At 44.5% G+C, this 15,880-nt stretch overlaps 1 protein-coding gene across 1 annotated transcript in view; it reads right to left on the bottom strand.

The window, feature by feature from the left end:
- sema6ba (sema domain, transmembrane domain (TM), and cytoplasmic domain, (semaphorin) 6Ba) overlaps positions 1 to 15,880 on the bottom strand; it is a 95,752-nt gene that overhangs the window by 69,898 nt on the left and 9,974 nt on the right. The window lies entirely within an intron of this gene.

The raw sequence follows: 15,880 nt of genomic DNA on the forward strand, positions 1-15,880 counted from the left end.
CTCTCTCTCTCTCTCTCTCTCTCTCTCTCTCTTTCACACACACACACACACACACACACATGCAAACATGCACACCCACACGCACACACACACACACATAAAAATTCTTTGACCCTAGCAAAGTAGCAAAGTACGTCTTAGGGGTGTAAATAATAATGGATGTGTATCGATGCATCTATCCTACAGCCAAAACAGTTTCAAAAATAATCAAATCACTAGCCTCAGCCCAGAGGCCTAGCTCCACAACATAATGGAAGTGGGAAAGAATTTTTAAAAAAAATCAAATCGAATCGAATTGTATCGTATCGTGCGGCATTCTTAAGTATCGAAAATGATCGAATCGCTGCCTTAAGAAATCAATATTGAATCGTATGGTCAAGGAGGCAGTGATTTACACCCCTAACACGTCTTGAGGAGAGGGGGCTAGCCAGCTGAGGTTGCAAGGGAAGTGTAGAGGGAAATGAAATCAGGTCCATCTGAGACCTGTTCCCCGCAGCTCAAAGACCTGTGATTAAATTCCATTCCCTGTGCTGACAACATGCCATGAAATCCATCTGAGCTGATGTGCAGAGGCCTCTTAATTTTAGCGGCTGATATGGCAGAAAGTCACAAAAAGCATCACAATAATGGGATTCTGATTTGATCAGCCCAGAGCTGAGGCGCATCTCATTCGCGAATTGATGTGATCAGATAGATATCCTCATATTTACACAGCTCTTCAAGCTCAAGCCAGTTGAAGCACCAGCTGCCATCTACAGGCTCGGCAACACAGAGAGTAAATCCTCATTTGGAGGGGCTGAGCAGGGCTGGACGGGGGAAGAAATAGGACCAGAGCACTATAGGGTTTAAAGGGGCCTATCATAATTTATTAAATTACTCACCTGTGGCTGTGGCCTCCGCACCCTCGTGTGCCCCCTATTTTCGGAAATGTAAAATTTCCACTGGGGCTCTGCTGTGGCCTAACGGTAGGGCACTGGGTTACTATGCCGGCAACCCAGGTTCGAGTACGGCCCGGGGCATTTGCCGATACTTCCCTATCTCTCTCTCCCCACTCATTTCCTGTCTCTCCTCCACTGTCCTATCAGAAATAAAGGCAAAAAGTCCTGAAAAAATACGTAAAATTTCCACCGGGAAATGCCCGCTATAACAGATGACCAGTCCAGCCCTGGGTCTGAGCGCCACAGATGGAGGATACTGTCATCAGTTTATCTTGTTTGTCTCTTTAAGAAACCTCCTCATAGTAAGTACATCGCTCAGGAGACAGCTTTCAGTATTGAAGCCACAGATGCCCTCCCACTAGTTTGCGGGCAGCCGTTAAGCTATATCAAGGCTAGTCACACGGACAACATTTGTGAGAACAATTCCTTAGTCGTAATTTTTAAGGATAACCTTGTTTTTCTGTCATAACACTGAGAAACGGTTATAACTGAGCAGTGAAATACACAATAATGCTGCACACTAACACAAGCAAAGGCTGCAAGTAATCCCAATTAATCATTTCAAGACAGTCTTAGCATGGCAAAACGAAATGTAACCAGACTGTCTCACATTGTTTTCTCTGAGCAAACAAAGCTGTTCTTGTTTATGTGTCCTTTTATTTTGGGTAATGCTGCATTTTCCCGACAGACAAACAGCAGCCTTAACCCTCTGTTTCACCCATGACTGGACTGGGGGAGAAATAGGGCCCGGGCACTTTTGGCTTAAATGGGCCCCTCATAATTAGCAGGGCAGAACTGTCTCACCGTTGGGCCCCACACCCTCTTGGGCCCCTATTTTCAGAAATGTTTCAGAAATTAATATTATTATTATTATTGTTACATGTCTGAAAATACGGCCCCACGACCAACTCAGATCCCACGGAGACTCATGAGAGCCAGTTTGGGTTGAGCAGTGGGGCAAGCACGCACCATGTTTACCTCCCTAATGCAGGCATCTCTGTCTGCTAATTGGGGATCATTAGTATATTCATCCCTGGTTTCAGGGCCCTTCATTAACAGCGGCAGGCCCCAGCACACCTTTTGTGGATAATGATAGCATTTAAAGATATCCCTGACTTGTCTTTGAGATCAGCACGTGATGTTTGTTTTCCAATAAGATGTCTGGCAGGCAAGCACCAGCAAGGACAGATACAGTAAACACACTATGTATTCTCTCTCTCTCTCTCTCTCTCTCTCTCTCTCTCTCTCTCTCTCTCTCTCTCTCTCTCTCTCTCTCTCTCTCTCTCTCTCTCTCTCTCTCTCTCTCTCTCTCTCTCTCTCTCTCTCACACACACACACACACACACACACACACACACATCTCATAATGAGAGTGCTTACAGATAAATAGGTGCATTTTGGATTGTATAGCTGAAAGGAACCAACAACAGTTGTCATTGTCAGCTCCCTATCCATCATAACAGTGGCCACTACCTGCATGTGATTCAAGGGGCAGCCATGGGTAAGCAATTAGCGGTTAGAGCGTTGGACTTGCCCAAAGGTTGCCAGTTTGACTCTCGTTCCACCAGGTTGGTGGGGGGAGTAATTAACCAATGCTCTCCCCCATCTTCCTCCATGACTGTCTGAGGCATCCTGAGCATGGTAACCGTTCCACCACACTGCTCCCTTGGGGCGCCATTGGGGGCTGCCCCCTTGCACAGGTGGAGCATGAATGCAATTTCGTTGTGTGCAGTGTGCACTTGTGTGCTGTGAAGTGCTGTGTCACAATGGCAATAGGAGTTAGAGTTTCCCAGTTGGGCTTTGGGGAGGGTTACCTGCATGCCATATTCATGTGGAAATAGAAATGTGATTCTAAAAACCAAATTGTGTTGAGAAGGTCATAACATTGGGGACTTAAAAGGATATCGGTAAAAATCTCAGATTGACTTGGAAGTCTCCATGTCTCTCTCTGTCAACCTGCATTGCAAGTCATTGCAGAGTATAGTGATTCACAAATGATTGCCGTGAACTAAAAAGAGAAGGAAATTATCCTTCAAGACCATTTTATACAGAGCTAGAATTTCTATTTCCCAGTCGTGTCAGTCGTGTCTCATTATATTAAATGAAGTGTTGCAAATCAATAATAATCACTGAAAATCAGCAGATCAATTACTGGATTTATCAGCGAGTGTGGTCTATTGATTTGATATTGATTGCACTAGATTTATTGATGGGAAGGTTTGGTGTAAGTGAATTATTCGGTGACAAAAGCACGGACTAGTTTGCATGACACCACAACACACAAAGTGGGAAAGGGGTGTAGTAGACTGTGAGCCAGGGCCTTAAACTGCAGGTATAGTATGGAAAGCATCAGCGGAAAATTGGCAAAGGACACCATACAGTACCTTTTCTCAAAGCCTGGAACCTCAGCTTTCCAATGATGGATGGAAGCCATCTGACAAGAGTAGCTATTTTGAGTTATTACACATAATGTAAACTGAGGTTGAGACAATAATGTTTATAAATCAACAGAACACTGACATAGCTGATCATGTATATTTGACATAATAGAATATTTTATGGTGGCATGTTTGGTATCAGTGTACTGTCGATACTGTGCGCTTTCATTTAAGTGAACATTTTGGAAAAATAACTATCCTGTATCTTCTGTATGTGCTATCCTGTATCTCCTACACAGGGTGCATTCTCACTTGGACAAAGGAGGCATTGCTGTGAGAATCGTGCTCTTTGATTTCTCCAGTGGCTTAAACACCATTAAACCACTCCTGCTGAGACACAGTGCTGCAGGTGGGAGTGGAGTGGAGACAGGACTGGCCGGGATAACACAGTGTGGAAAAGCAGATGCTTCTCTCTACCAGGATAGACCGTCACGGTTGAGTTCCAGAGTTGGATGGTGGAACACAGCTTCAGGACTTCAAGTTATCAAAAATATAAGCGCTTTTTATTTGTAGCAAAAATAAATGTGCACGTGGGCAAATAAATCATAAAAAAAGAAAAAGTGAAAGCCCATTGGGAAACTCCAACTCCCATTGTCATTGTGACACAGCACACAAGTGAACACTGCACACAACGAAATTGCATTTATGCCTCACCCGTGCAAGGGGGCAGCCCTCAGTGGCGCCCCATGGGGAGCAGTGCGGTGGGACGGTACCATGCTCAGGGTACCTCAGTCATGGAGGAGGATGGGGGAGAGCACTGGTTGATTACTCCCCCCACCAACCTGGCGGGTCGGGAGTCGAACCGGCAACCTCTGGGATGCAAGTCTGACGCCCTAACCGCTCACCCATGACTGCCCATAACAGACCTAATATATAAACATACGGCAAAACTGCAGACTCTTGCAGCATCAATGTTTCAAGACACCTGTTAAACTCGCTGCTCTCATCAAGAGCTTCAAGGACACTGCTCTCCGGTTACCAGCAGTTCTTAATTTTGCATCATGGAGTCAGCTCCTCTGGTTATCAGCTGATTGCTCCCCCTGCTCCTCCCCACTCACCTGGGGTTTTAAACTTGGCGCACTATGGCGCCAACGGCGTTACACTCCAATTGGTCCCTACTCTTGAACCAATAAGCGCCTAATAACCTAACCTAATAACCTAAACTAAACAAAATCATACTCTAATATTGTACTGCACATCATAATCTTACAGAAATCAAAATAACAAACACATACATAAATACAATAAATACAAACACCCGACACATAACCACACACTTCCCATTCCCAAAGTCAGATGATGATGGAAAAGTTCTGAAACGAGAAACGTCAGTGAAGGAGTCCAATGTTTGCGAGCTCGCTGGAATATTCAAACATTTAAGAGTCACTGTGTTCGCGGGCCTGCGTGCCCGTGTGTGAATGTGTGCGTGTATGTGCTTGAGTGCCACAAGGAACGATGCTGTCCCCGGTGCTATTCACCCTGTGTGTGTGTGTGTGTGTGTGTGTGTGTGTGTGTGTGTGTGTGTGTGTGTGTGTGTGTGTGTGTGTGTGTGTGTGTTCTGTGACCTGCCTAATGACGGAATGTCAGCACGTGTGCTATATGTTCAATATTGCGTGCAATGTATATATTATTTGTAGCTTTTATTACCTCCGCCAAGGAGGATATGTTGGTTTGTCAATCTGTCTGTCTGTCTGTCTGTCTGTCTGTTTGTTTTTCAGCAGGATAACTGGAAAAGTCATGAACGGATTTGTATGAAAGTTTGTGGCGTTGTTAGAAATGACCAAAGGAGCAAGTGATTACAATTTGGTGGTGAGATTTGGATCATGAACCGGAAACAGGATTTTTAAAACGATTCTTCACGATTGCTAGCCTAGAAATCTAGACGCCCCTAGTGACCGCAAATTGAATAACATTACTGAGCATTTTCAACATTCCAGTTTCTAAATCCACAAAAAGAAGGCAGAAAGACTTAAAATAAAAATAGGGTGTAACATAGTCAAATGTTCTATCAAACAGCTTCCTTGGCGGAGGTCTACAATCTCTGAGAGCATTTCTAGCTTTGTATATGTGGCTGGACACAGCTGGTGTATGCGTGTAAACCAGGCAAAGCCTGACACAACTGTAACACAACTTGATGTTGACTTTTTAATGTGAATTCCATGAAAGTGGGACCCACATGTAAATTATAATGTTGTGGATATGTATTAAAGACAATCAGAACTATCTAAGAATGCTGAAGAACAACTTCTTCACAAAAAGCAGTACTCTACATATCAAATTAAGACTGATATGAAGGTATACTTTAGTAGCCTACATTACTGTTTCTGAAAACAAAAAAATGTGATGTCTGATGTAACAATGAACATTTTCTGAATGCTTAGGGACATGCTAATCCTGCACTGTTGGAAAATTTGTTTTTGTATGACACTCCCTGTCGCCATGGGATAAAAAGACAAAAGATGACAGGCGTAAATGGCAAGAAAATGTGTGTGATTAAAGACCTGAGGAGCTTCGGGGTTGGCAGTGTTTATCCAAAAAGTTCACAAAAGGACTTAAATAAAATTTCCATCATTGAAATGCCACCATAAAATATTTCAGTCTGCCCAATACAAATGACCAGCTATGGCAGTGTTCCGTTGATGTATACAAAATATTGTCTCAACCTTAGCTTACATTATGTGTAATAACTCAAAGCAGCTACTCTTGTCAGATGGAAAGCTGAGAGTCCAAGTTTTCGGAACAGGTATGGTAGCCTTTGCCACTTCTTCGGTAATGACCAACCTCTCTGGCTCACGGAGTAGTGGGGTGGGATCATAATACAGCTATTGCAAACAGGCGTATGCTACTGTACTCAGACTAGCGAAACACGGAAACGAGGGCCAGTTCCTCCTCCCATCCCCCAATCCTCCACCTCTCCGATGCTTCACCGTCTCCTGGCAACTGCTCATGGCCACACCACTTCCCTGTTGTCCAGGGAGCACTTCCCTTGCTAGCTGCGTGGCAACCATTCCTCTTCCTTTGAAACTGCTCCCAGGGCTGTCTTTGATGGGCAAAGCTATTTCCAGAGCGTTGTAGGGCATACACTGCCCGCCACCATGCAAAAGCCCCTCGTACTAATGGCCCAAATGTGGCCCTCACTCATTTCCTGAATGCTTGTCATGGCCAGGCATTTTATGAGCACAAATTAAACAGTTTTTCATCCCTATTTCAAAACACATTCTGGGGACTCATGCTTATTGTTCACTGCAAGCTGAGCAATCTCGGAAAGTGAACAGGCAGACAGGCAGTCTGAGAGACAGTTTTTATGCACTGTTGCCTGATCAAAGGTGGTTTGTTAACACGCAGGTAAAAAAAAAGAAACAAGGATGCAACACCAAACATCGATCAGTCATTTCATTACTGAGACTCAACTTGATTCAAACAGAAACTAAATAAATGAATCACAAGTTATTTCTAGTAAAACAAAGACATGTGAAAATGTGCTCGCTGCTTTACTGTACAATGGAGTAATGTCCTACAGCACATTAGTCCATGGTATGTGCAGCATGGAGAAATACACACATCTTTCATGTTTTACAATTTAGCGCATACTTGGAGGATATTCATGAGGCTCTGAATCCATCTCGCAACATAAGTATGTGGGTGGCCTTCATTGCTTTCAATATGGCAAAATAATCAAAATAACGTGCTGAAGAATAAGGTCAGTGACAATAAGAAGATGCTAAAAGTACAAAATACTCATTATGTGAATTATGAACTTTGTCAATGTGAATGGCATTATGTAAATGACATCATGTGCTCGTATCATTCACACACGCTGAACTCTACACTCTCTCTTAACTGATTATTGTTTCTGTGCCAGTGCATAGATAGTTTGGTAGAAATTCCCAGAACAAATATATCAGAGAAAGATAAACTACTAAAGAGTATTGTTCAAATGAAATAAAATCTCCCAAGAGGACAATTGTAAATCATGTAGGCCTAGCTACCGTAACATCAGATTACATATTACACTTTTAAATTCCTCATTCATAATGAAAATACTATCATTAAAAGTGATGGATGACACAACACCTTCATGTGCCCAGTAGCCCCAGTAGCCCCGGTTAATTACCACAGTACTACACCACTATGACAAAACACAGGGCCTTTGGTAGTGCACTACGACTTGGTCATTGCCATTCTGGTAACAACAAATTTATAACGCTGTGTTTTAACAGGTTAAACCATACATCTGTAAAATAATATAGCTCGTAACTTTCATTTTCAGAAAATGTGCATCATTAAAATGCAAATGTCAGAAACAGTTTAATTCAAATTCCCATGAAGGGCATTCACCTGCTTTCATGATCAGAAGCCATTAGAGCACTGAAAAGACAATAGAATGAACTTGAGTCTACTTGGATTTCAATTTGCTTGAGCCTAAATGAAGAGAGGGCTGGCCCAGTATAGCCTTTTTAAAAAGTACTCCAGTTTTTATAGCTCCCACGCTGTATATAGTACTGTGTGTACAGGACCTGTCTGATTACAGTGAGGCTTTTTAATTAAGTCCACTTGAGTGGCGGGCATCTCCTCTGAGGAGCTCCTGATTGCTGCTCCTCTGAGGCAGCACCTCTTCCTGCCTGTCTGAGGCCGGTGGGCGGGGCCAGCGCCACTCTCCAGGGCTGAATTAGCCTCCTGTGCTGTGCGCTAGGCAGGGCTGGGCTGGCACACATCACTCTCACAGACAGAGGCGCATCTTGTCACCAGGCAAGGCAGGCAGCCGCTTGGGGCCCCCAGCACACTAGATGGTGAAAAACAGCTCAACTTCAAACTATAATAGTGGCAATTTGTTTCGAATGTTCATTCTTTTGGCTTTTTGCTTGGGGCCCCCATTGACACTAGAATCGCCTCTGCTCACAGAGATGCCGGACGCTGTGGTGTGGGTAATGTGGGATGTGATTACATCTCAGGAAAAACAAATCAAAGCCAGAGAGTCACCCCCCCTGCTGTCTAGACAATGACTCTGCATGGCAGCACAGCTAGCTTGTGGAGGAACTCAAGAGAAGACTCCAGCCTGCATGGATGTGCCTGACACACTGGGCAGGCTACACTGAGCGTTTTCCAGATGTGTCACTGTGGCAAAGCACTGCACAAGCGGTTATTTAGGCCTACTAATGTATTTCATCTATCTCTACCTACATCTGCATAGCCAGGCCGCACCCTCCTAGTGACACCACACCTTCAGCGTTGCTTCTAGTCAGGCCATGAGCAATGCAAATATCATTTCTGAGCTCCAGAAAAATCGGGAACTCCTTCCACTTTGTCGGGAAGCAAACAACGAGTAGCAAACCTAGGGAGATGGCGGGTCAACCGTAGCCTGGGCGAATAGCCGACTGTTGACTCCGTCAATCAGTCTGGCAAAAGCCATGAGGAATCCGTCTCCGTGGACGATGGGAGATGGTCTGATCTTACTCTATCATTTAAATTAATTGAAGTTCCAAACTCAAATTAAAACCCATATTGTGCTTTATTAGCATGCCTGTAACGTTATAGCGTCGCAAAAGCATACAAATAACAAAACGAAAGTGTGAATATAGTTACCTTAACCAATCAGTGACGGAGCTCGACGGTGAGTTCTACGTCACCACTCTCAACTGTTTGCTGATTGGCGAAACACTGAGAGAACCGAGCTCGAAGCTTTTGCCAGACGATGTGTGGAGCCAAAATCTTTGGGTGGAGTACAGAGGATGGCGTCGCGAGGCTAGGTCAACCGTGCCGTTTGGGAAATGTTAATTGTTATGCTCTTGGTCAGACCAAGTCTTGAAGAGATTTGAGAGTTGATGATAATCAGGCTAACATCTGCACACTACGAACAACATGCCAACATGTTACCGTGAAACCCAACACAAGGGAGGTCATCAGTGGAAACAATTCTCTGAAGCAGTGCTGAGTCCTGGAATGCCATTACTGTAAAACATCAAAACGCAGTCTCAACCCTCAAAAGATTGTGAGTGATCAATAATAAATAAAATCTGATGAATAATAAGCGAAAAGAAAGTAGCCTGTGACTCACTGGCAGCGAGCGACAGAGAGGACCGTCTGCATTATTTAGTGCCAACTAATAGAGCTACAAAAGCGTGTTTAAAGGTTAAAGAGGCTGCCGAGTAATCAGCAGACAACCGCAGCAGCAGCAGCCGGGGGAATCTCTCAGGATTCAGCAGTAGTGCTTGGAGGCCACCGTGAAGCCAATGGCAACGCCAGCGCACAGCCTTGTGCATCACCAGCACATCACACACCCCCAACAGCTGCCTGCCTGCCTCAGAACCGGGGCAACAGCACACTGTTGAGATGCGCCACTTATGGCATTTATGTAGACAAGACAAGTAGGAGGTTTGCCCCTTTTCCTGCAGACTAAAATGCATGATGGAGACAGATAGTAGAAGACAAAGAACAAGCATGTACTTTTTTTGGCATGAAACTATATACACACACAGGTCAAATGTTTCGTTAAAGTTTGAGTGCTTCGACGAGGAGGAGCCTATGGAAGCCACATAAGAGATGAGTCAGTATTGGAGCATGCACCAGCAACGGGTCGCCCCCTGCCATTGGCCCAGACCCAACTCAGCTTGACACCTCCATCTCAGGACATCTGCCATGGTTCTGTTAATAAACACATGCCAAATGTCGTTATTTCAAGGCCATGCTATAAGGAACCTGCTTAGAGAAAGGAGGCCATGTTAGCATGATGAGCGGCGATGCCAGAGATTCTTTAAGTATATAGAGATATGCCAACATAATAGGTTTCTATGGGCACCTAACGTGACTGACCAGGTTCCGGTCTGCCTAAAGGGGCGTGTCATAATGCTCCTAGCATTGAATAGAACAGTCCTTAGGTCTGCCTAGGTCTGCCTAAAGGGGGATTTCCCCCCCAATAATAGAACCCGGAAACAATGGGCCAATGGAACCTCTCTCTCTCTACTCTCTCTGGCGATGCTCTGTAAAAAGACAAACACAGTAAATAAGCACCGGAAGGGCTCTGACAAAAAGTGAAAGATGACCCCGGAATCCAACAGGCATTGCTCTCTGAAGAAAACAAAAGTGCCGACAGAGCCCCTGCCATCTTAGCCAGCTGTAGCTACACAGGTCCAGTGTTTATTTGTAGACTTCACAGAGGTCCTATCCTCCAACAGAGCACAGACAGGGACTCTGAGACTGAAGGGCATAGATTGTAGGGCTGTAACGATACGCTCAACTCACGATTCGGTTCGTATCACGGTTTACGACCTACGGTTTGATACATGCCACGATTCCACATTATAAAACAAAACTATGAATAAAAACTATGATACTTTATTGGTAGAATATGTTACAGGGGGCTAGTATATTTTGTAAAAAGTTTTAAAATAATAATGACGATGATTTGAAGCTTGGAAGCACCATCACGTCATATCATGTGGTTGTTTTTTGGACTGATGGGTAGCAAAACTTTGAAAGGCCATATCACGATACTGACTCCTTGTATTGCGATACAATATCATGACTCTGTGTATCGCAATTTCTCGATTCGATCCAATATCGTTACAGCCCTAATAGATTGTGAACTTTGAGACCCTGGAAGGGACTAAAATCACACCAGTGGAGGTATAATACAGAGATGCTGCACAGAAAATGGAAGAAGGGAATGATGAGGAGCATGGGGGGAGGACAAGGAAGAAAGCAAGATGAAAAACACAGACAAAAAAAAGAATGAAGGGAGAGAAAAGAAAAAATCGAAAATTTCTCAAATCAAATAAATGACTGCAATTTTATTCTCAAATTTCGAACTACAATCGGATGACCTTTCATTAGGCTTCAAAAGCTACGTATAAAGGACTTGCTGATAGAATTTCTTCGGGGACGTCTTCTCGGCCCTATACTCTATACTAGTGTTTCTCAACGGGGGACGTTGAGAAGGATACAGCTGAGTGGGGGCGGGGCTTAATTCCAATTGGGGTGCATTAGTCGATTTTATTTTTCAATACTAGGGGGACATTGGCAAGCTTATGATGAGGTCATGGGGGTGTTGGGAGGCTCATGATGAGGTCGTTCATTCAAAAAAGAGAATCACCGCTCTATACTTTCACAGCGGCCACGGGGACGGCGGTCCCTCCCACTGCTATCGTTCCCTGCCCTGCATGCCGACAGGCCCCCGGGGTCACAGCTATGTGGACACCTGCAGCACAACCCCTCTGATCCCACTCTCCAAACACACAACGGCATTAGGGGAACGCTTTTAAAACGCTTTATTTGTTGCCTTTCAAAACCACCCTGCAAAAGCACAGCAGGGTGGTGGCTTGGCATTCCATGTATGTTTGTCAGAGAGGCTCAAAGCTATAGCTAGCTATACCTCAGCCCACTGCAGTCCAGGCAGACACTGTGTTGGAGCATGAGAGAAGAAGCGCTGGCTGCAGCTGTGTTTCTGCTGGGGAATTTAAGGCACATTATAGTTTGTCTGAATATCAAACTATAGCTCATGTTGACATCAACAACTTATGATAGAGAACTTGCTAGATAAAGACAAAGCATGATATATTTTCAAATATTTCTCATACAGAAGCCGTGTAGTGTGTTATACAATGCCTTTGTGTGTTTTCTCCCACTTAGTACTTTGTAATGAATTGCACTGAGACACAGAGCTATCGTGACAGAAAAAAAACTGAGAACAAAAAGAAGGGAACCATGACATTCGCTACAGCCATGGTGCAGCAGCCATCCTCGCTTAGTGCTGTTGAATGTGTTCAACTGCAGCATTGTCTTTTTGTGCCTTACTGAATGTATTGGTTTAATGAAGCATAAAAATGACATTCATAAAGAGACATTCAAACCATGTGGCATTCGTCTGATGTTGTCCACGAGAAGCGTATACTGGTGATAGTCTACTTGTCATCAAATCCACAATGACAAAAAGATATAAGAGAGTCACTACTATGTAGAAATTACATAAAATGACAATAATATTCCAATTAAACGCCATGAAAAATGATCCATTCTCATTGGCATAAATAGACATAATGGCTATGAAGAAGTGACAGGGTCTTTATTTGACGAGAGCCCATGGCATTTATCTGCTTATTGAAAAGCATTTGACCACAGCACCGCCCGATAAGGCAGCCTGCCTGAGAGGGTAAAAAGCTGTGAAAAATTCAACTCACACCTTCCTCATTCATTCTAAATGAGCATCTAAATGTTTAGTCACGATGAGGATATTTCATGGCCTTTCCCGTTAATTCTGACATGATGCACTAGGTTCACATTTCCATGGACGAAGGGCAATGGACACTGAGTCTCTCATAAACAGCCCATTATTGTAACTAATAGTCTGAATTTTGCGGTTATAAACAAATGTCAGTGCAAGTACTTGTGGCATTTTATAACACTGGCATAAATGACACATAGAAAATAGTCACTTGTAACATCTAACACTTGTAGGACCAACAACCACACAAACAATTTATACAACAATACAGTAGTTTTACACAACTGATACACCCAGCACATCCCTTCGTAACTCCATTCAACAGCACACGCTAGCTTGCCTTTGAGCCTAGTAGCCACTTGCCCCAAAACATATTATGCTAGACCCATACATACCAACGCAACCTTGACCCTTTGGGAACACCAATTCTCAGTGAACACCATCAATCATCACGGACCGGGGTGCAAGGAAGGAAGGACGTATGTGTGCTACGAAGTGTAGAGAGAGAGAGAGAGAAAAGAGAGAGGGAGACGTAAAAGAAAGAGAGAGGAGGTAGAAGGAAGGATTAAAAATGACTGACTGGATCCCTGGAGGAGACGGAGATTTACTGTGCTGTGCTGCTGAGGGATGGTGCGCTCCCTATGCAGTGACAGGGCTGCTGTAGATGTACAAACCTCCCTCCAGGCTGCAACTGCATCCCTCAATCTCGTGATGGGTTTGGAGATAAATCCTATGGCCTGTTTTGCAATTCATTCACATTAGACTTGAGATGCGATGGGAAAGCTACGATGCACTAGGACAGTTTGGTTACAGGAAGTGCACCTGTTTTGTGATGTGACAGACATTAAGGCTGTTTGTCATTGGAGTGTACTCATACATTCTAAACTGGATGAAGACTTTGACGGCGAGATCTTAACCTACTGAACCTGCCTTTGCCTTAAAATTCTACCCTCGCAAGAGACAAATTTGGCATCTCATTTTAAACCCTCTGGACTGTGGAGATCCTTTGCTTTGATTCAATGCAGGCTGTGTGACAAACCCCCAAACGTGCAGACAAAACATGCCGACAAAACATGCAGACAAAAATGCTGATTCTTTGGTCTGCAGAGCACACAATTATATGGGCTGTTTGGCTTAAAGAGGCACATCTTGATCCCTTGGTGAATGAGAACCCTCCTCTGATGTCGCCAGCCAGGGGTGTCGTACAGGGGGGTAAAGTGTGACTGAGTCACCATGGCCCCATGTATATAGGGGTCCCACACAGTATCTGAATGTAGATATGTCACTGGTGGGGTCCATTTGAGCTGATTTTACATATGGCCCACAATTTGCTGCTACGCCCCTGCCGCCAGCCCTTCATGTAGCTCATCCCCCACCCCACCCGACCTCCATCTACTCCCCAGGAGCAGGGTTGCCAGATGAGGCTTATGATTTCCAGCCCAAAAAATGCTCAAAACCCGCCTGTAAGCACTAAATCCCGCCCAATTCTATTGATTTCTATGGGCAAAATTGGGCGGGTTTTCCTGCAAAATGCCATTTTTACCCGCAGACGGCCATCCCAAACAGCCCAACTGGGCGGGAAACAGCCCAATCTGGCAACACTGCCCAGGAGGAGACCAGGGGATCGGTGGGATATCATCCACACAAGGCACCTGGTGGATATTTTAGCGCTGTGAATTCAGCACCTGCACAGAGCACTGCTGTGCCCCACTATGTATGCACAGTCGTGATAACAGGGCAGCCATTCAGTGGTAGCCAGTCCACTAGATCTGCTTCTTATTCTCCAGCTTGCATACTTTTTACACACAAACGCTGGCAAAAACAAATCCAGACACAGTTGTGCGATGGGGAAAACTTTGAGCCTGAAGTTATGGCCTGGGCCGCGTCCATGTAGTAAAGGAATCCATGATTATTAAGCGTGCACGTATGTGGCATTGACAGGGCACTCAGTTTCAGCAAGCTGTTCCTCCGAGGACCAAGACGAAAAATATTTCTCGATACCTGTGTGCTGCACATGAAGTCAAGTGAAAAAGTGAAAGCCCAACTGGGAAACTCCAACTCCCGTTGTCATTGTGACACAGCACACAAGTGAACACTGCACACTGCACACAACGAAATTGCATTTATGTCTCACCCGTGCAAGGGGGCAGCCCCCAATGGCGCCCAAAAGAGACCTCAGTCATGGAGGAGGATGGGGTAGAGCACTGGTTATTTACTCCCCCGACATACCTGGCAAGTCGGGAGTCGAACTGGCAACCTTTGGGCTACACGCCTGATGCCCTAACCGCTTATCCATGACTGCACATGCATTACTCCTCACAGCAAGCAATCAGGCTTCCCAATTCTTGCCATCATGACCACATATTTTACTATACCCAACACAGTCAGCTAAGTCCATTTCTTTATATCGGCATCTACTTTGCAACAGGCCAACAGGATTTGTGACAGGCCAACGCTGGCACCACTCATTGCATGGACGATAATATTGGGAGGAGAAAGCAGCATAGAGATCCAGTGGGACTGGGGGTTGGTGCAAACCTCTCTTCTCCCAGGAGTCCATTCTTTCTTCTAGAAAACCTCCCCCTCTTATTCTCACTCGCTTCCCTCATTTACTTACATGCCTCACCACCACAATCCTCATCTGAAAAGGTGGCCCCCGCATATACTTATCATCAGAACTAATACAGAGGAACATTTAAAGGGACCACACAAGACTGTGCGTGGGCGGTATCAGTAGAAGATGAAGATGGAGCACGATTTAGAAAAACATATTGGCCTACTGATTCCATGCAGCTTGAAGCTCACTGACCAAGTGAGTTATTCACATGGGTTGTCCTGCACCTGTACTTGTGTGAAATGTGTAGAATAAGACGTAACTGTACAAAAAAAATAAAGGATTTCAATTTATATCGTCTCCAACAAATGGGCCATACACTGGCTCAGCATTCCATCCTTTATCAAGTTTTTGTGTGAATGAGTAGCTTGGCCACAATCTGACTGAGTTGTAATGGGTCACTCTGAAAGTGTCCACTTCAAGTTGGAAGCAGACCAGCCAAAGACTAAACCTGATTAAGAGGAACCCAAATATGTGTGATTCTTATGAAGTCTCTGTTATGGATGAACCCTTATATAAAAGAAACACATCACATGATGAAAATGACAGCAGGGTGCTGATTATCTCTATGCCAAAAACTTGTCTAGTCTGAAGTAATGAAATATATCCATTTAAACACACGGCATAGGCTACAGCAGGCCCATAGGCTATAACAGACATCTCACGGTGATCC

This window comes from Engraulis encrasicolus, chromosome 16 (genome assembly GCF_034702125.1).
Source record: "Engraulis encrasicolus isolate BLACKSEA-1 chromosome 16, IST_EnEncr_1.0, whole genome shotgun sequence".
In the NCBI taxonomy this organism is placed as follows: domain Eukaryota; kingdom Metazoa; phylum Chordata; class Actinopteri; order Clupeiformes; family Engraulidae; genus Engraulis; species Engraulis encrasicolus.